This window comes from Theropithecus gelada, chromosome 4 (genome assembly GCF_003255815.1).
Source record: "Theropithecus gelada isolate Dixy chromosome 4, Tgel_1.0, whole genome shotgun sequence".
Classification (NCBI taxonomy): Eukaryota; Metazoa; Chordata; class Mammalia; order Primates; family Cercopithecidae; genus Theropithecus; species Theropithecus gelada.
In genome coordinates, this window is record NC_037671.1 from 30408250 (window position 1) to 30430398 (window position 22149).

The 22149-nt window shown below is 40.3% G+C and overlaps 4 non-coding genes across 4 annotated transcripts; 1 reads left to right on the forward strand and 3 right to left on the reverse strand.

The window, feature by feature from the left end:
• Positions 1-339: 339 nt before the first annotated feature.
• TRNAD-GUC lies at positions 340-411 on the reverse strand. The gene has a single exon. It is a non-coding gene; the product is annotated as a tRNA-Asp (tRNA).
• A 16435-nt stretch (positions 412-16846) lies between these two features.
• TRNAK-UUU lies at positions 16847-16919 on the reverse strand. The gene has a single exon. It is a non-coding gene; the product is annotated as a tRNA-Lys (tRNA).
• Positions 16920-17866: 947 nt separating this feature from the next.
• Positions 17867-17938, reverse strand: TRNAM-CAU. The gene has a single exon. It is a non-coding gene; the product is annotated as a tRNA-Met (tRNA).
• A 3482-nt stretch (positions 17939-21420) lies between these two features.
• LOC112623898 lies at positions 21421-21532 on the forward strand. Its single transcript, XR_003119255.1, has one exon. It is a non-coding gene; the product is annotated as a U6 spliceosomal RNA (small nuclear RNA).
• Positions 21533-22149: the final 617 nt, after the last annotated feature.

Consider the following 22149-nt stretch of genomic DNA (forward strand, 5'->3'; position numbering starts at 1 on the left):
TGGGTGGATCACCTGAGGTTGGGAGTTTGAGGTCAGCCTGGCCAACATGGAGAAATCCCATCTCTACTAAAAATATAAAATTAGCCGGGTGGCGCATGGCTGTAATCCCAGCAGGAGCCTAAAGCAGAGAATCGCTTGAACCCGGGAGAGGGAGGTTGCAGTGAGTTGAGATCGCGCCATTGCACTCCAGCCTGGGCAACAACAGTGAAACTCCCTCTCATAAATAAATAAATAAATAAAACCAGAGAGAGAGCTGCTTTTTAAGATTGGCCTTACTGAGGCCTGGCTCGCTTTCTAACATTGGTATTGTTGAGGTTGGAATCAAAAGCATCCACTTCTCTCCCCGTCGGGGAATCGAACCCCGGTCTCCCGCGTGACAGGCGGGGATACTCACCACTATACTAACGAGGAAGGCTTGAAGAGTTGTTAAAAAGTTCGTCCATTGAAGTGGTATTCATACATTGACTACTGAATTTTTCCTTGACAGAGGCCCTAAAAAATGCTAATCTTCATATTAAAAAGTTGTTATAAGATTCTATAAAACAGATTTCCCATGTTGCTTCGAAAACCTGAAAACGGCAGTTCTGCAAAAGATTATGACTTTGCTGAAAATAGTTCTAGGTCATGAATAGCAAAGAAATCTTCATTAATAGTAAGGAACACAGTAAACTTAAAAAACTTCCTCTGCTCGAAATATCCTCCTTTCTTCTTCAACTCAAGTTTATTCATTATAGGTTTACCTCAAGGTCACCGTTCCCCAGGATTTTTTCTCGGACCAATGTGAGTTAGATGCCCTTCCTCTGGTTCTGTTTACCACGATAAAAATATACATATATTAATTTCTACATTTCCTTTCATAAAGGAAGGATCTTAAAGTCTAGGTTTTAGATTTTGCAGCATTGACATTAAATACGTGTTTATTTTTGTATAGCCGTTTAGTAGTAGAAGTCCCATTCCTAGGAATGTGTTTCAGTGAAATTCCAGCTGAGCTCAATAAGTGGCTTCACAGAAATAAGATATTAATTGCACCAATTTGATGTAAAGGGAATTAAAGGCAACCTGATGTGCATCAGAAATCTGAATAAGTGTGTACTGAGAGAAAATCAGCAAGTTTTCTAGCACTGCTATAACATATCACAAACTGGGTGGTTTAAAACAATAAAAATTTGCTCTCAGTTCTGTTGTCTAGGAGTCTGAAATCAAAGTGTCTGCAGTCACCCTCTCTGAAGGCTCTAGGGAAGAATATTTCCTTGCCTCTTCCTAGTTTCTGGTGGCTCCTGGAAACCTCTAGTGTACCTTGGGTTGTAGCTGCGTAATTCCTATCTCTGTCTCTGTTGTTATGTGGCCTTCTTTTCTTTGTGTCTCTGTATGCCTTCTCTTCTTATAAAGACACCAGTGATTGGATTTAAGCCTCGCCCTAATCCAGTATGACCTCATCTTAACTAATTACGTCAGCCAAGACCCTATTTTCAAATAAAGTCACATTTTGAGGTTCTGGATGGACACAAACTTGGGGCAACATTATTTAATCCACTACAACTAAGAATGAAGAAGTGTTATATGCATGAGCTTAATTAACTACACCAAAGTAAACATTGAGAGCTGTAAAATCACTGATTACAATTGGCTGTGGGTGAGAGGGAAGAGAGGCGGGGAGGAAGAATATGCAATCTTGCATTGTTAATTGTTCAAACTAAGGAAACAAAGATTGTCTAAAGAAACACAATAACCAAGCTCTTAAATAATAATGTAATGATGAAGATAACAAATAGATAAAAATTACAAACTTTCTAAAAATATCAGAAGAGGTAGAATGACAAAATAGCTTATTTTCAAAATAGAAACTGAAAACTTAAATAAGTGGAAAAACATATCATGTTTACAGATAAGAAGACTTAATATCTCAACCATATCATTTCTTCCCAAACTGATCTATTGATTCAGTGTAATTTCAACATAAATTCCAAAAGTGTTTTTCCAAGGATTTGATAAACTGGTTGTAAAATTATATGGAAGTGCATAGGAACTATAACAGCAAGAACACTTACTAAAAATAAGGAGAAAATTGCCAACAAACTTGCAGGACTTATTAGACATTCCAGAAATTCATATATTAAAACACGTAGATATAAAATCTTGAGTTGACAAAATACAAAAAAGAGCTCATTAAAGAAAAACTCATACATATATAAACTCTGGTATATTGACTGAGGGTTATGCCAGATCATAGGAGAGTTGGAGGTATTTAATGAATGAAGCCAGGAATATAATATTCTTATAGAGGGAAACACGAAGTTGGGTAAAGATTAACACCATGAGCTGGGCACGGTGGCTCACGCCTGTAATCCCAGCACTTTGGGAGGCTGAGGTGGGTGGATTGCCTAGGTCAGGAGTTCAAGACCAACTTGGCCAACATAGTGAAACCCCGTCTCTACTAAAAATACAAAAAATTAGCCGGGCTCGGCGGCAGGCACCTGTAATCCCAGCTACTCAGGAGGCTGAGACAGGAGAATCGCTTGAACCTGGGATGTGGAGGTTGCAGTGACGCAAGGCAATGTTGTTTCACTCCAGCCTCGGCAACGTCGTTTCACTCCAGCCTCGGCAACAAGAGAAAAACCCTGTCTAAAAAAAAAAAAAAAAAAAAAAAAAGATTAACACCATGAAGATCAAGGACATAAACGTCAAGAACAAAATTTGCAATTCTTACTAGTATTTATACAAATCAATCAGGACTGCGTATACACTAGTTAGGTAGTAAGATGGAGACATTTAATACAACAAATTGGCTACACTAGTGATAGAGAAACTGATATGACAAATGGGACAGAGATTAGCAAGAACTGGAAATCACTAAAGGCCAAAAGCCTCTGCCACCTGGAAGAACCTGAAGCCGCAGCAGGCTTACCCTTCAGGCTCTTAACACATTAAGATGTAGCAGAAGCCCAGGAGGGATGGGTAATACCCTGTTTCCACTTTTCCTTCTTCCCTTTCATCTCCATTCAGTGCCTAACATTGGTTAAGTCCAGCCAGAAGTCAGTTGACAAGGGAGTCTGGGAAACGCAGTTTACGTCATTGCAGTGTAGAGCACAAAAAAGCATGGGTGATGAGTAAGTCTGAGCAAAAACAGCTAAGTGAACTCTACCTCTTTTGCTACTCAACATCCAATCTCAGCATTTTACCAATATTTAACTCACATTCAAAAACTAATGCTTTCTGCACATGAAGAGATCCTTAAACTCCCCCAGAAAAGAAAAACAAGTACCATCACACTTTCTGGAAGAGACAGCATTATTAGAGCCTAGGAATTGAAATTATCTGGCTTAAGGTTTAATCGTACTTCTTGTGTCCAGTGAGAGCTAAAGTGAAGGAGAACATGCAGCTGTTCCCATAGATGGTGCCCAAACCAGGCAGACAGTGGTAGAAATTATCTGACTCCTTTATTCCTTTTACTCTCCTATCACCCACCAGTACATTTTGTTGACTAAACTGAGCTGCAGACAAATGTGAAGCAGGCTTGGGAAATGCAGTCGGAGTTCAACCCTCTTTGATGTGGGAAAAAGGTGAAGGAGAAGGGTGAAGAAAGAATTTGAGAAGCAAGAGGCAGTGGTTACCACATATGTGAGAATATGTATTGGAAGTAGTAAAGATTGGAAACACTGGTTAAACAAGACACAAAAATGCCCCAGGTTTAAGAAAACCTTGATAATTATGAAAGTAATTACAGATTAAATTGAAAACACAAGTTACTCTGAGAAAGATTAAACTACATCCAAATAATTGAATTGAATTGCAAGGGATTAGATAAGGAGGAAGATAAAAAAATGTAGCAAGACTTCCACATGTAAATAAGTCAAATATATACATGAAATAATCAAATAGATAAATAAACTGACATTTAGAAGAAAATTCAAATGTATAAATCCAAACATATGTAGATATGTTCAACCTCATTGTGATAAAGGAATACAAACCATCACTACAATAAGATACTATTAACCTCCACTTGATCAGATTAAAATGAAATGTGCAAAAATAATAGCAGTTGACTATTTAGATATGTAGTAGTATCCCTAATACATTGCCAAGAGAGGCATCCATTTTTACAACCCTGAAAACTGGTTTGTCATTATCTCAAAAAGTTAAACATTTACAAAATCTAACAAATTGACAGTTTTTCTTCTAGGAACACACACACACACACAAAACACTTGTAACTCTGCACCATGCTGTATGTGCATAATTGCTCATAGAACTGTTAACAATATTAAATATGCCTGGAAACAACTCAGATGCTCATTGGTTGATGTGTGAAAGGCCTGATGCAAAGATTTTTGAAGTCTGCACTCTGAAATGAGAAAATTTCCCACGGTATATGCATAATATATGCATGAAAATTATTCATATATTAGCTGCTCCTACCCCACAAAAAAATCCTCAATATACTCTAAAATATAGAAATAGTAGAAATCAACATTTTCTGACCTTTGAAAATTATAAAACTTTCTTTTAAAAACTAGGGCCGGCCATGCACGGTGGCTCATGCCTATAATCCCAGCACTTTGGGAGGCCGAGGCGGGTGGATTACCTGATGTTATGTGGGGAAAAGAAAGATAGATCAGACTGTTACTGTGTCTGTGTAGAAAGAAGTAGACATAAGAGACTCTATTTTGTTCTGTATTAAGAAAAATTCTTCCGCCTTGAGATGCTGTTAATATGTAACCCTAGCCCCAATCCTGTGCTAGCAGAGACATGTGCTGTGTTGACTTAAGGTTTAATGGATTTAGGGTTATGCAGGATGTGCTTTGTTAAAAAAGTGCTTGAAGGCAGTATGCTTGTTAAAAGTCATGCCATTCTTTAATCTCAAGTACCCAGGGACACAATATACTGCAGAAGACAAAAGTACCCAGGGACACAATACACTTTGGAAGGCCACAGGGACCTCTGCCTAGGAAAGCCAGGTATTGTCCAAGGTTTCTCCTCATGTGATAGCCTGAGATGTGGCCTCCTAGGAAGGGAAAGACCTGACCATCCCCCAGCCCGATACCCGTAAAGGGTCTGTGCAGAGGAGGTTTAGTAAAAGAGGAAGGCCTCTTTGCAGTTGAGATAAGCGGAAGGCATCTGTCTCCTGCTCGTCCCTGGGCAGTGGAATGTCTCGGTGTAAAACCCGATTCTATGTTCTATTTGCTGAGATAGGAGAAAACAGCCTTAAGGCTGGAGGTGAGACATGCTGGCAGCAATATTGTTCTTTAATGCACCGAGATGTTTATGTATGTGCACATCAAAGCACAGCACCTTTTCTTAACCTTGTTTATACATAGAGACCTTTGTTCACATGTTTTCCTGCTGACCCTCTCCCCGGTATTACCCTATTGTACTGCCACATCCCCCTCTCTGAGATAGTAGAGATAATGATCAATAAATACTGAGGGAACTCAGAGACCAGTGCCAGGGCGGGTCCTCCCTATGCTGAGCGCCGGTCCCCTGGGCCCACTTTTTCTTTCTCTATACTTGTCTCTGTGTCTCTTTCTTTTCTCCGTCCCACCTGACAAGAAACGCCCACAGGTATGGAGAGGCAGGCCACCCCTTCATCTGGATGCTCGAGCGTGGTCATTGAGGACAAGTCAATGAGAGATTCCAGAGTACATCTATGGTCAGCCTTGAGGTAAGCCTGTGTGCTCGAAAGAACCTAGGGTAACAATGGGGCAAACTAAAAGTAAATATGCCTCTTATCTCAGCTCTATTAAAATTATTTTTAAAAGATGGGGAGTTAGAGTCTCTACAGAAAATCTAATCACGCTATTTCAAACGATAGAACAATTCTGCCCACGGTTTCTAGAACAGGGAACTTTAGATCTAAAAGATTAGGAAAAAATTGGCAAAGAATTAAAACAAGCAAGTAGGTAGGGTGAAATCATCCCGCTTACAGTATGGAATGATTGGGTAATTATTAAAGTAGCTTTAGAACCGTTTCAAACAGGAGAAGATACTGTTTCAGTTTCTGATGCTCCTGAAAGCTGTGTAATCGATTGTGAAGAAGAGGCAGGGATAGAATCCTGGAAAGGAACAGAAAGTTCACATTGTAAATATGTAGCAGAGTTGGCAATGGCTCAGTCAACGCAAAATGTTGACTATAATCAATTACAGGAGGTGATATATCCTGAAACGTTAAAATTAGAAGAAAAAGGTCAAGAATTAGTGGGGCCATCAGAGTCTAAACCACGATGGCCAACTCGTCTTCCAGCAGCTCAGATGCCTGTAACATTACAACCTCAAATGCAGGTTAGACAAGTACAAACCCCAAAAGAAGATCAAATAGAACAAGATAGAGTCTCTGTCACGTCGGCGCCAATCCAAATACAGTATCCACAATATCAGCTGGTAGAAAATAAGACCCAATTGCCAGTAGCCTATCAATATTGGCCGCCAGCTGAACTTCAGTATCGGCCGCCCCCATAAAATCAGTATGGACAGCCAGGAACGTTTCCAGCACCACAGGGCAGGGCGTTATAGCCTCAGCCGCCCAGTATGAGACTTAATCCTACCGCACCACCTAGTGGAGAGGGTAGTGAATTACATAACATTATTGATAAGAAAACAAGGAGATACTGAGGCGGGGCAATTCTCAGTAATATTAGAGCCGATACCACTTGGAGAAGGGGCCCAAGAGGGAGAGCTTTCCCTAGCTGAAGCCAGATATGAGTACTTTTCTATAAAAATGCTAAAAGATATGAAATAGGGAGTAAAACAGTATGGACCCAACTCCACTTATATAAGGACATTATTAGATTCCATTGCTCATGGACATAGACTCATTCCTTATGACTGGGAGATTTTGGCAAAATCATCACTCTCACCCTCTCAATTTTTACAATTTAAGACTTGGTGGATTGATGGGGCACAAGAACAGGTCCGAAGAAATAGGACTGCCAATCCTCCTATTAACATAGATGCAGATCAACTATTGGGAATAGGTCAAAATTGGAGCACTACTGAGCAACAAGCAATAATGCAAAATAAGGCCATTGAGCAAGTTAGAGCTATCCGCCTTAGAGCCTGGGAAAAAAATCCAAGATCCAGGAACCACCTGCCCCTCATTCAATACAATAAGACAAGGCTCTAAAGAGCCCTACCATGATTTTGTGGCAAGGCTTCAAGATGCTGCTCAAAAGTCAATTACCGATGAGAATGCCTGTAAGGTCATAGTGGAGTTGATGGCATACGAAAACGCCAGTCCTGAGTGTCAATCAGCCATTAAGCCATTTAAAGGAAAGGTTCTGGCAGGATCAGATGTAATCTCAGAGTACGGAAAAAGCCTGTGATGGAATTGGAGGAGCTATGCATAAAGCTATGCTTACGGCTCAAGCAATCACAGGAGTTGCTTTAGGAGGACAAGCCAGAACATTTGGGGGAAAATGTTATAATTGTGGACAAATTGGCACCTAAAAAAATTACCCAGTCTCAAACAAACAAAATATAACTATTCAAGGTATTACAACAACAGATAAAGAGCCACCTGACTTATGTCCAAGATGCCAAAAAGGAAAACATTGGGCTAATCAATGTCATTCTAAATTTGATAAAAAATGGGCAACCATTGTCGGGAAATGAGAAGATGGGCCAGCCTCAGGCCCTGCAACAAACTGGGGCATTCCCAATTCAGCCCTTTGTTCCTCAGGGTTTTCAGGGACAACAACCCCCACTGTCACAAGTACTTCAAGGAATGAGCCTGTTACCACAATATAGCAATTGTCCCCCGCCACAAGCGGCAGTGCAGCAGTAGATTTATGTACTATACAAGCAGTCTCTCTGCTTCCAGGGGAGCCCCCACAAAAAATCCCCACAGGGACATATGGCCCACCGCCTAAGGGGACTGTGGGACTAATCTTAGGAAGATCAAGTCTAAATCTAAAGGGAGTTCAAATTCATACTGGTGTGGTTAATTCAGACTACAAAGGTGAAATTCAACTGGTTATTAGCTCCTCAATTCCTTGGAATGCCAGTCCAGGAGACAGGATTGCTCAATTATTACTCCTGCCTTATATTAGGCTGGTAAGAGTGAGATAAAAAGAACAGGAGGGTTTGGAAGCACTGATTTGCAGGAAAGGCTGCATATTGGACAAGTCAGTTCTCAGAGAGCAGACTTGTGTGTAAGGCCATTATTCAAGGAAAAAGTTTGAAGGGCTCACAGACACTGGAGCAGAGGTCTCTATCATTGCTTTAAATCAGTGGCCAGGCTGTTACAGGACTTGTGGAAAAGGCTGTTACAGGACTTCTCAGCATAGGCACTGCCTTAGAAGTGTATCAAAGTACTGTGATTTTACATTGTTTAGGGCCGGATAATCAAGAAAGTACTGTTCAACCAATGATTACTTCCATTCCTGTTAATCTGTGGGGTCGAGATTTGTTACAACAACGGAGTGCGGAAATCACTATGCCTGCTCCATTATGCAGCCCCACGAGTCAAAAAATCATGACTAAGATGGGATATGTAACAGAAAAGGGATTAGGAGAACATGAAAATGGCATTAAAGTCCCAATTGAGACTGACGGAAATCAAGAAAGAAAAGGAATAGGGTGTCCTTTTTAGGGGCAGCCACTGTAGAGCCTCCTAAACCCATTCCATTAACTTGGAAAACAGAAAAACCAGTATGGGTAAATCAGTGGCCACTACCAAAACAAAAACTGGAGGCTTTGCATTTATTAGAAGGAACAATTAGAAAAGGGACATATTGAGCCTTTATTCTCGCCTTGGAATTCTCCCGTGTTTGTAATTCAGAAAAAATCCGGCCGATGGCTTATATGTTAACTGACTTAAGAGCCGTCAATGCCGTAATTCAACCCATGGGACCTCTCCAACCCGGACTGCCCTCTCCGGCCATGACCCCAAAAGACTGGCCTCTAATTATAATTGATCTGAAGGATTGCTTTTTTACCATTCCTCTGGCAGAGCAGGATTGTGAAAAATTTGCCTTTACTATACCAGTCATAAATAATAAAGAACCAGCCACCAGGTTTCAGTGGAAAGTGTTACCTCAGGAAATGCTTCATAGTCCAACTATTTGTCAGACTTTTGTAGGTCAAGCTCTTCAACCAGTTAGAGACAAATTTTCAAACTGTTATATCATTCAGTATGTTGATATTTTATGTGCTTCAGAAACGAGACAAATTAATTGACTGTTACACATTTCTGCAAGCAGAAGTTGCCAAAGCAGGCCTGACAATAGCATCTGATAAGATTCAAACCTCTACTCCTTTTCATTATTTAGGGATACAAATAGAAAATAGAAGAATTAAGCCACAAAAAATAGAAATAAGAAGAGACACATTAAAAACATTAAATGACTTTCAAAAATTGCTAGGAGATATTAATTGAATTCGGCCAACTCTAGGGATTCCTACTTATGCCATGTCAAATTTGTTCTCTATCCTAAGAGGAGACCCAGACTTAAATAGTAAAAGAATAGTAACCGCAGAGGCAACAAAAGAAATTAAATTAGTGGAAGAAAAAAAATTTAGTTAGTGCAAATAAATAGAATAGATCCCTTAGCTCCAGTCCAACTTTTGATTTTTGCTACTGCACATTCTCCAACAGGCATCATTGTTCAAAATACTGATCTTGTGGAGTGGTCATTTCTTCCTCACAGTACAATTAAGACTTTTACATTGTACTTGGATCAGATAGCTACATTAATTGGTCAGGCAAGATTACGAATAATAAAATAGTGTGGAAATGACCCAGACAAAATAGTTATTCCACAAGTTATTGTTCCTTTAAACAAGGAACAAGTTATTGTTCCTTTAAACAAGGAACAAGTTATTGTTCCTTTAAACAAGGAACAAGTTATTGTTCCTTTAAACAAGGAACAAGTTAGACAAGCCTTTATCAATTCTGGTGCATGGCAGATTGATCTTGCTAATTTTGTGGGAATTATTGATAATCATTACCCAAAAATAAAAATCTTCCAGTTTTTAAAATTGACTACTTGGATTTTACCTAAAATTGCCAGACATAAACCTTTAGAAAATGCTCTCACAGTATTTACCGATGGTTCCAGCAATGGAAAAGCGGCTTACATGGGGCCAAAAGAGCGAGTAATAATCAAAACTCAATGTCAATTGGCTCAAAGAGTAGAGTTGGCTGCAGTCATTACAGTGTTACAAGATTTTAATCAACCTATTAATATTGTATCAGATTCTGCATATGTAGTACAGGCTACAAGGGATGTTGAGACAGCTCTAATTAAATATAGCATGGATGATCAGTTAAACCAGCTGTTCAATTTATTACAACAAACTGTAAGAAAAAGAAATTTCCCATTTTATATTACTCATATTCGAGCACACACTAATTTACCAGGGCCTTTAACTAAAGCAAATGAACAAGCTGACTTACTGGTATCCTCTGCATTCATAAAAGCACAAGAACTTCATGCTTTGACTCATGTAAATGCAGCAGGATTGAAAAACAAATTTGATGTCACATGGAAACAGCCAAAAGATATTGTACAACATTGCACCCAGTGTCAAGTCCTACACCTGCCCACTCAAGAGGCAGGAGTTAATCCCAGAGGTCTGTGTCTTAATGCGTATGGCAAATGGATGTCACGCATGTACCTTCATTTGGAAGATTATCATATGCTCATGTAACAATTGATACTTATTCACATTTCATATGGGCAATCTGCCAGACGGGAAAAAGTATTTCCTATGTTAAAAAACATTTATTATCTTGTTTTGCTGTCATGGGAGTTCCAGAAAAAATTAAAAGTGACAATGGACCAGGATACTGTAGTGAAGCTTTCCAAGAATTCTTAAATCAGTGGAAAATTACACATACAACATACAACAGGAATTCCCTATAATTCCCAAGGACAGGCCATAGTTGAAAGAACTAATAGAACACTCAGAACTCAATTAGTTAAACAAAAAGAAGGGGGAGACAGTAAGGAGTGTACCACTCCTCAGATACAACTTAATCTAGCACTCTATACCTTAAATTTTTTAAACATTTATAGAAATCAGACTACTACTTCTGCAGAACAACATCTTACTGGTAAAAATAACAGTCCATATGAAGGAAAACTGGTTTGGTGGAACAACAAAAATAAGACATGGAAAATAGGGAAGGTGGTAACATGGGGGAGAGGTTTTGCTTGTGTTTCACCAGGAGAAAATCAGTTTCCTGTTTGGATACCCACAAGACATTTGAAGTTCTACAATGAACCCATTGGAGATGCAAAGAAAAGTGCTGCCATGGAGACAGAAACACCACAATCGAGCATCATCGACTCACAAGATGAGCAAAATGGTGATGTCAGAAGAACAAATGAAATTGCCATCCATCAAGAAGGCGGAGCTGCCAACTTGGGCACAATTAAAGAAGCTGACACAGTTAGCTAAAAAACGCCTAGAGAACACAAAGGTGACACAAACTCCAGAGAATATGCCACTTGCAGCTTTGATTTTATCAACGGTGGTAAGTCTCCCCATGCCTGCAGGAGCAGCTGCAGCTAATTATACCTACTGGGCCTATGTGCCTTTCCCACCCTTAATTCGGTCAGGTCACATGTGTGGATAATCCTATTGAAGTATATGTTAATAATAATAGTATATGGGTACCTGGCCCCATGATCGTTGCCCTGCCAAACCTAAGGAAGAAGGGATGATGATAAATATTTCCACTGGGTATCATTATCCTCCTATTTGCCTAGGGAGAGCACCAGGATGTTTAATGCCGGCAATCCAAAATTGGTTGGTAAAAGCACCCATTGTCAGCACCACCAGTAGATTTACTTATCACATGGTAAATGGAATGTCACTCAGGCTACAGGTAAATTATTTACAGGACTTTTCTTATCAAAGATCATTAAAATTTAGGCCTAAAGGGAAACCTTGCCCCAAGGAAATTCCCAAAGGATCAAAAGACACAGAAGTTTTAGTTTCGGAAGGACGTGTGGCCAATAGTGCTGTGATAATTACAAAATGATGAATTCGGAACTATTATTGATTGGGCATCTTGAGAACAATTCTACCACAATTGCACAGGGCAAACTCAATCGTGGCCCAGTGCGTGAGTCCAGCTGTTAATAGTGACTTAACAGAAAGTTTAGACAAACGTAAGCACAAAAAATTACAGTCTTTCTACCCTTGGGAATGGGGAGAAAAAGGAATCTCTACTCCAAGACCAAAAATAATAAGTCCTGTTTCTGGTCCTGAATATCCAGAATTATGGAGGCTTACTGTGGCCTCATACCGCATTAGAATTTGGTCTGGAAATCAAACTGTAGAAACAAGAGATCGTAAGCCATTTTATTCTATCGACCTAAATTCCTGTCTAACAGTTCCTTTGGAAAGTTGTGTAAAGCCCCCTTATATGCTAGTTATAGGAAATACAGTTATTAAACCAGATTCCCAAACTATAACCTGTGAAAACTGCAGATTGTTTACTTGCATTGATTCGACTTTTAATTGATATCACCGTATTCTGCTAGGGAGAGCAAGAGAAGGATCCCTGTGTCCATGGACCCACCATGGGAGGCCTCGCCATCCGTCCATGTTTTGACTGAAGTATTAAAAGGCATTTTAAATAGATCCAAAAGATACATTTTTACTTTAATTGCAGTGATTATGGGATTAATTGCAGTCACAGCTACGGCCACTGTGGCAGGAGTTGCATTGGATTCTTCTGTTCGGACAGTAAGCTTTGTTAACGATTGGCAAAGGAATTCTACAAGATTGTGGAATTCACAATCTGGTATTGATCAAAAATTGGCAAATCAAATTAATGATCCTTGACAAACTGTCATTTGGATAGGAGATTGGCTTATGAGCTTGGAACATCATTTCCAGTTACAGTGTGACTGGAATACGTCAGATTTTTGTATTACACCCCGAGTTTATAATGAGTCTAAGCATCACTGGGACATGGTTAGATGCCATCTGCAGGGAAGAGAAGATAATCTCACTTTAGACATTTCCAAATTAAAAGAAATTTTCGAAGCATCAAAAGCCCACGTAAATTTGGTACCAGGAACTGAGGCAATCGGGGGAGTTGCTGATGGCCTCACAAATCTTAACCCTGTCACTTGGGTTAAGACCATGGGAAGTATTACTGTTGTAAATTTCATGTTAATCCTTGTGTGCCTGTTCTGTCTGTGGTTAGTCTGCAGGTGTACCCAGCAGCTCCGAAGAGACAGTGACCATCGAGAATGGGCCATGATGACCATGGTGATTTCATCAAAAAGAAAAGGGAGAAATGTGGGGAAAAGAAAGAGATCAGACTGTTGCTGTGTCTATGTAGAAAGAAGTAGACATAAGAGACTCCATTTTGTTCTGTATTAAGAAAAATTCTTCTGCCTTAAGATACTGTTAATCTATAACCCTAGCCCCAACCCTGTGCTAGCAGAGACATGTGCTGTGTTGACTGAAGGTTTAATGGATTTAGAGCTATGCAGGATGTGCTTTGTTAAAGAAGTGCTTGGAGACAGTATGCTCGTTAAAAGTCATCCCCATTCTCTAATATTATGTAGCGGACTCCATACGATAGCACTAAAGCAGTAACCAAAGGAAAACTTGTAGACTTAATAAAAAGGAAACAATATTTCTACCAATAAAAAGAAAATAATATTGAAGCCAAGACTCTGTCTCAGAGAGTGACTTAGTTTGGGTTCCCAAGAAACAGATTATCTGAGAGAGATTATGTGCACAAAATTTATTACAGAGAACACAGAAGAAGATATAAGAATGAGAGAAAAGCAGAATAGGAGAGAGGAAAAAGTAAAACTGCAAAGCAGTTACAGCAGAGGCTTCAGCCAAGCCATGGGAGCTCTGGTAGGATGCCCTTCAGAACTGTCCCAAATTGAAGCAAAAATGTGGTCACTGGACACTGTTTGCCCCAGAGAGAGTCTAGTCCTGAGAGAGTACAATCGTTGGCAGAGGCTCTGTTCCTGGAGGTGAAATGACATTTTAGCAGTCAACACTGCTGGAAGCTATGAGAATGGAGCCTTGATACTGTGAAGAGGGGTAGCCCCATCAGATATTAAAATATACTCTTCATGCATCCATAATTAAAGCACTATAGCATTCACAAATGAATAGACAGTCTAGTAATGGAATACAAAGTCCAGAAGTAAACAGAAGTAAAAAAAAAAAAAATCACATATGGGTATTTAGTATTTTATAAAGCGTGTATTTCAAGCCATAGGTATAAAGACAGACTTTTTGACAAGTAGTTCAGGAACAACTTGTTAGCCAATTAGAGCTAAAACGAAATTCAGCTCTCACTCTTTATGCAAGAATAAATTCCAAATGAATCAGTGATCTAAGTGCAAACACTGAAAACCTACAAGTATTAAAAAGAGTCGTGTGAATTCCCTTGTAGCCTGGATATAGAGTTTCCTAATTATAGTTATACTGTAGATATAATAAAAGAAAATTTAATAGCTTTAAGTACCTAAAAATATGGTACAAAGAAACATGATAAGCAGACTCTAAAGAGAGTTAACAAATGGTGGGAATGGGGGCAGGGAGACTATTTGCAATGTGTATCACAGATAAAGAGTTAATATCCTTAATACAGAAACATTTTTCAACAATTGAAGAAACATTTTTCAACAATTGAAGAAAAGAAAACTTTATAGTAAAATGGGCAAAAACATTAACAGATAATATATATATTTGCACATACGAAAATATGTTTAAATTCTGTAATAAAGAATTGCAAATTGAAACTACGTGAAGATACTATTTCTCTGCTATCAGATTGGTAAAAATTTTAAAAGTATGTCAATGCATACAGGGAACAAGTAGTGTCATTTATTTCTGGTAAGGAAGCACATTGATATCAATACAAGCTTTATGAAGGGGAATTAGACTATGTCTAACAAAATTATGTATATCTTAATCATTTCACCCAACAATCCCAAGTCTAACAATTTACCCTGAAAATCTACATCAACAAAATGAAAATATTCATAAGAATATTTACTCATTGCAGCATTGTTTGTAATTGCAAAATTTTTTGAACAACCTAAATGCTTAAGCATAAAAGAATGACTAGATTGTTACTTCCACACAGTGGAGTACTTATGGAGCTGTACAAAAGATCTCTATGAACTGACATGGAGAGATTTCTAACATATATTGCTAAGCAAAAAAAGTAAAGCAAATCAATATCTATATACTGTAAATCAATATATACACAATATAGTATAATATCTTTAGTCTGAGAAAGAAGAGGACATTTTATAAAGTATGTATCGCTGGGCGCAGTGGCTCACACCTGTAATCCCAGCACTTTGGGAGGCCTAGGTGGTTGGGTCACAAGGTCAGGAGTTGGAGACCAGCCTGACCAACATGTTGAAACCCTGTCTCTACTAAAAATACAAAAATTACCCGGGCCTGGTGGCACGTGCCTGTAATCCCAGCTACTCAGGAGGCTGAGACAGGAGAATCGCTTGAACCAGGGAGGTGGAGGTTGCAGGAGCCGAGATGGCGCCATTGCACTCCAGACTGGTCTCAAAAAATAAATAAATAAATAAATAAATAAATAAAAAAGTATGTATCTGCCTGCTTATTCAAAGGAGGTACAGGAAGGATAAAAAAAAGAAACTGGTAAGATGGATTACCTATAGGCGGTAGATGAGAATGAGTTGAAAAAGATGGAGAAGGAAAGAAAAAGAAGCAATGAAGGGAAGTGGTATTTCTTCGAGTATATCTCTTTTGCATAGTTCTAACTTTTAAAATGATGTTATGTTTTAACTATATACAAAAACTAAAATAGGCCGGGCACAGTGGCTCATGCCTGTAATCCCAGCAATTTGGGAGGCCGAGCGGGCAGATCGCCTGAGGTCAGGAGTTCAAAGCCTGGCCAACATGGTGAAACCCCGTCTCTATTAAAAATACAAAAATTAGCCTGGCATGGTGGCGCTCCTGTAATCCCAGCTACTTGGGAGGCTGAGACAGGAGAACCACTTGAACCCGGGAGGTGGGTGTTGCAGGGAACCAAGATCACGCCATTGCACTCCAGCCTTGGCGACAAGAGTGAAATTCCGTCTCAAAAAAATAAAATAAAACAAAAAAATAAGCAAGGTCAGGGAAAAGAGTCAAAATGGACCTAATTACTTCAAATGAATCATATAACTGAAAAAAGAAAGGGTGAGGTCTTACAAAATGGACCCAAATCCAGTGTTTGGACTGAATATTGTCAGGCTCAAGACAAAAGTGACAAGACAAAAAAACTGTCAACAATTTTGAACTCTTAGTACCTTCATACTGGCGTGGTTTAGCAGATTCAGCACACTGCCCACAGAAGCCATGCCCTAGAAGCCCATGATCAGGGTCATTAACCATAATCCAAATCCCGGGATAATGACAGAAATAATGTAAACACAGAAAATACTATTTCAGAAAGTGTTTGGAAATGAGTTTTTCAACTGGGAACTGTTGCAAAGTGGTCAAATTTTTTGTGAAAGAAGAGCTGGTCTAAACTCCAAGGAACCACAGAGACAGACTATGCAAAGGTCACTGCTCTTAAAGATTTTGCATTTTAATCAAGACCTTCCAAACTGCTTCCCCCCATGCCTGGATTAATGAACCATTTCAAGGGAGTTTTAAAATGGTCCATTTCCCAGTCATTCCATCACCAGTTTATTATTTTCATATCATGTCCTTTTCTACTTCTCTTGAAATATTGGGGATATGTTTCAAATAATATTGGGAAAGGATAATTTAATGAAGAAAGTGATGCCTTTGTCTGTTTCAGCCTTTGTGATAATTTCCTTCTCCTCAGAAGACGTTCCCAAATAGGCTGGGATTTAGACCTAACTAAAGTAAAACTAGTAATTTTCGCCTGAACAGGGACTTGAACCCTGGACCCTCAGATTAAAAGTCTGATGCTCTACCGACTGAGCTATCCAGGCTCTCCATTGCTACCTCCGCTGCACTAGGAAGTGCTAATAAGGCTCATGATTTCGGTAATTACTCGGGTCTTCCAAGCGTTCTGGTCATATACCGGTGCCTCAGCACTGCAGCCGAGCTTTATTATATTGAGCATTCATTTAACCCTCAAACTGTTCATGCGTTAAATATGAAATTATTGTGTAGTATTTATTACAGGGGAAATGAAGAAAATCGGGCTCAGAATAGAGTGGGACCCCTTCGGTAGTGAATATTCCCACTACCGTGTGCAGCTCATTACTGCACACAGGAGCCCTTAGAGATCGTAGCTGGCTGGTAAAGGCGCTTTAGAGCGGACTCTCGGGCTTCTTCATCAGCTTACCAGAAGGTTGGAGGCAGAAAGTACACATTTCAACAATGACTTCAATAAGTGGGAAGAAATTTCAGACGAATAAAACATTTGGGTAAAGAAAGATTAAGTTATGGCACAAGGGAAGTAGTTCAATTCCCGTTGTTTCCTCCGTTTTTTTCCTAGCTCTTCAGAGATGAGGTTTCCTGGAATCGTAATGTCAGAGCAACATACATGTGACACCCGCTTCTGTCTGGGGAATTACCTCCTTCAAAACCCACTTCTCCAAGAGTTTTGTAATATCTTTTTCCCGGTCGCCCAACCTAGTCTTCATCTTTTGCTCTTTTTCTTCACCTCTTTCTCAGTCTTTCCCTTCTTCTCCACACCAATCTCTGCTCCTCTACCGCCTTATTTTTCAGACCTCCCATTTGCAGATTCACTCATTTCTCCGCCTGTGCTTCCGATCTTTCAAAGTGGACCACTAGGTTTCAGAAAGGACCAGGCAGTTAAAACAGAGCTTACTCCCTCAGTCACAGTAGGTCTTCAATTACTCATGACAGGTGTTAAAGCACCTCTGACGAGTGCCAGATCCAACATTTTGGAGGAAAAAAAATAGGGAGTTAGCAGAGGATGGTTTCGATCCATCGACCTCTGGGTTATGGGCCCAGCACGCTTCCGCTGCGCCACTCTGCTGCCCCTCTGGGTTATTGTGCCTTATATCCAAGTAACTTATACATCTCCTAACACCGCTGTCCAGTTGTGTCAATATATTTTTTTCTTCCTTATCTATTTATTTTCTCTAGTCTGCCTTTCATCCTCGAGTTGTCTCACGTTTCCTTCTCAACATAGTCACCTACGACTTGTTGTTTGCTCCTTTGCAACTTAAGAAAACCTATTGAAATCCGTTCTCAGGAACTTGACATTCAACCCGTTAGGCTCTCATACACTGACTTCTAGGGTTGGAATTAGAACTCAGGGTTTGTTTGCTTGCTTGTTTGCTTGTTTGTTTGTTTGTTTGTTTGTTTGTTTTCCGCGCCTTCTATAGTGCACACACTGTCTGTATTTGGAACACCTTGGCTCCTCCGTATCCCTGGTAAGGCAGGGGCACTGTGTGGTCGTGAGGCCCTGTCCTCGGCCAGGTTGGAGAGACTAAGGAGAAACTGAAGATGCAGCGAACGGAAGAGAAGGAAATGCATGTACTTCCGAAAATCTTTGCTCGCGGAATTGAGGGAGATGTGGAGACGACATGCCAACTCAAAGAAGATTCAGTTTTCTGTGTCCCCCCACTACAATGAAACTTTTTTCACAAAGATCGCAATGGGTATTCCTAACTACAAGAAGAGCGTGTGTGTGTTGACCACTTGGCCTTTGGACACTGGATCGGAAAACTGAGGCTCAGGTCGCGTTCTAGGTGTGTCTGTGGACCCGTTTTTGTCAGTCTTGGTTCTTCCAGCCAAGGAATTGCGCAAAGCCATTTTAAAGATCCTGAGTACAATTTAAGCTCCCCAGTGGGGTGGGCTTCACGGGCCCGAGATCTATGGAGTCGCACAACTTACCACCATCCCCCGAGCACCCCTACACACTCAGCCCTACTCTTGGGGTTTAACGTTTTGTAATGGCTCTCTTGAAGTTCTCAATAGTTTTATCCTTAAATTTGTGTTTTGTAAGCTATAGCCAACATGACAATGTAGCAAGCTTAGGCATGGGGGTCAGTTGACTCCCAAGAGTTCTGCCCAAGAGTTGGCTCCCAAGAGCTCTGCCTCCCCTCGATGGGTTTTCAGCAGCGAATTAGCCCTGCTAACTGACATCCTTCCCCACTCTCTTTCCCGACCCCTCTTCCCCACCTGCCTCCAGCAGTAAAGCCCCCTAGGGGGTCTACAGAAGAGGAATTAAGTTCCTGCAGCCTAATCCCGGGGTTTCTGGGGTGTGGCATAATGGCTGTCATTCCTGACACTGGCTGGCAGCCTGGCAGTGCCCAGGTGAGTTGGGAGGGCGTCTTGGTGGCAGTGAACCTGTAGCTCACACCCATATCAGTATATATTAATAATTACAACAGCATTGTCTCCCTGCTTTTTGAACCAGGGCTCCCTCATTTTAATTTTTCACTGGGCCCTACAAATTATATAGCTGGTCCTGCTTCCCAAATTTCAGCGATGTTTGGTTCCCTTTGCTGGGCTCCCCTCAGGCTTCTTTACTATCTCGTTTTCACACTTGAAAAATCAGACCCTGGTGGCCGGGCACGGTGGCTCACGTCTATAATCCCAGCACTGTGGGAGGTTGAGGCGGATGGATCGCGAGGTCAGGAGTTCGAGACCAGCCTGACCAATATGGTGAAACCTCGTCTCTACTGAAAACACAAAAAAGTTAGCCAGGCGTGCTGGCGCATGCCTGTAATCTCAGCTACTCGGCAGGCTGAGGCAGGAGAATTGCTTGAAACCGGGAGGCGGAGGTTGCAGTGTGCCAAGTCATGCTACTGCACTCCAGGCTGGGTGACAGAGCGAGACTCCAAAAAAATAAAAATAAAAATAAAGGTGGAGCTTGGAGTCCTCAAGGTAAGAATTTGGAGGCTTCATTTTGAAACCCCAATGCTTAACATTGCTGTAAGTTTCTATTTTTACATTATCTAAATTTTATAAAATTCAAGTCAGAAAAGATGCCAAACCGTTTAAATTACTAACACATTTAGGTAATATATCAAATAACCTCTAATAATTTAATTACTTATCAGACATTTTTTGAGCAGTGACAAAGATTTCTTCATGACCAAACTCTAGTCAGGTTCCTCTGAAGGCTCTTCTCAACTAAGGCCCCGACTTTTGAACTTACATGTTTGTAGCTCTGCATTGCCCACTTTTAACAATAATCGTGCTAAGTCAGTTTAGCCAGAATCCCTCATCCTCTATTACCTGATCATCATTCATATCTGATCAGGATCCTCATTCTCCACCATGCTCCAGTGATATCATCTCCTTGGCCTGCCTTCAAGAATTCTATCAGGCCAGGTTAACCAGAAACCCCCTTACCTGTGATGTTTCCTTTCAGTAATTTTCCATCCACTGACCTCATCTCCCCACCCTGATCCTTGGCTATAAATTCCCACTTTTCATTGTTGTATGCAAAGTTGAGTCTAGTCTCTCTCACCTACTGCAAAATCCCCTTATAATAAAGTTTTCCTTACTATCTTTAACAATTGCCATAAATAATGTTTTCCTTAACACCAACACCATGTGTTTTGCTTTTTATATATAAATAACACATAATTTAATAAATATGAGCTATGAAAGATGCCAATCAAAATATTCACATTTTTATAAGTTTTGGTGTTGTTGTTGTTTTTGCTTTTTTTGCTTATCTGTTTTTGAGACGGAGTTTTGCTCTTATTGCCCAGGCTGGAGTGCATTGGTGCGATCTCGGCTCACTTCAACCTCTTCCTCCCCGGTTCAAGCGATTCTCCTGCCTCAGCCTCCTGAGTAGCTGGGATTACAGGCGCCTACCACCACGCCCAGCTAATTTTTGTATTTTTAATAGAGATGGGGTTTCACCATATTGGCCAGGCTGGTCTCGAACTCCTGACCTCAGGTGATCTGCCCACCTCGGCTTCCCAAAATGCTGGGATTACAGGCGTGAGCCACAGTGCCAGTGGCGAGATTTAAAACACTATCTTCACTGTACATTTTGGTATTCCTTTTTTAAAATATATTTTTATTTTTATTTTGAGACAGAGTCTGGCTCTGTCACCCAGGCTGGAGTGCAATGGCGCGATCTTGGCTCACTGCAACCTCTGCCTGCCGGGTTCATGCGATTCTCCTGCCTCAGCCTCCTGAGTAGCTGGGATCACAGGCACCCGCCACCACGCCCGGCTAATTTTTAAAATATTTTTGGTGGAGACAGGGTTTCACCACGTTGGCCAGACTGGTCTCAAACTTCTGACCTCAGGTGACCCGCCCATCTCTGCCTCCCAAAGTGCTGGGATTACAAGAGTGAGCCACTGCACCCGTCCCATTTTGGCATTCTTGATGTTAGGGAAGAAACACGGTTACTTTAATCGTTGTTTGAGGATAGCGTTAAATATGACTTATACTATGTGATAAGGGGTTTTCTTTACACTATAAAAATTGACTTTGATTGTTTATATATAGTGAAAAACTGTATGTAAGCAAGCAACAATTAGAGTTGTGTTCACTTTGACAGCACATATACAAAAATTGGAACTATACAGAGAAGATTAGCATGGCCCCTGTGCAGGATGACATACATTTTTTTAAAAAAATAGAGTAACCAATGATACGGAAATGGCCTAGAACAGTGGTTCTCAAACTTTGCACATTAGAATCACACTTCAGGATCTTTAAAAATAGAGTCGTACCTTGGTATCTGTGGGAGATTGATTTAGGATCTCCCACGGATACCAGAATCCATGCACGCTCAAGTTCCTTATGTAAAATGGGGTAGTATTTGCATATGACCTATGCACATCCTCCTGTATACATTAAATTATCTCTAGATTACTTATAATACCTAAAATACAAGGTACATGCTATGTAAATAATTGTTAAACTGTATTGATTAGGGAAAATGACAAGAATATAAGAATCTGTAATGTTTAGTATAGATGCAACCATCCTTTTTTAAAAATATATATTTTTTTGATCCACTATTGGTTTAATCAACAGATGTAAAACCCACAGACATGGAGGGCTAACTGTACCAATTTTTGTAGGCTTCTACCCCCACTAGACAAACTGATGTCATAGGATTTGGGTGCCAGTGGGCATCAGATATTTTATTCCATTGACCCCTAGCTTACAAGACAATTATGTGACTTTTGCGCAAACAGGTGTCATCACAAACTACCATTTTTATGGTATAAAGGGTCTCTTCAGGAGCTCTTAAAATGACTTCTT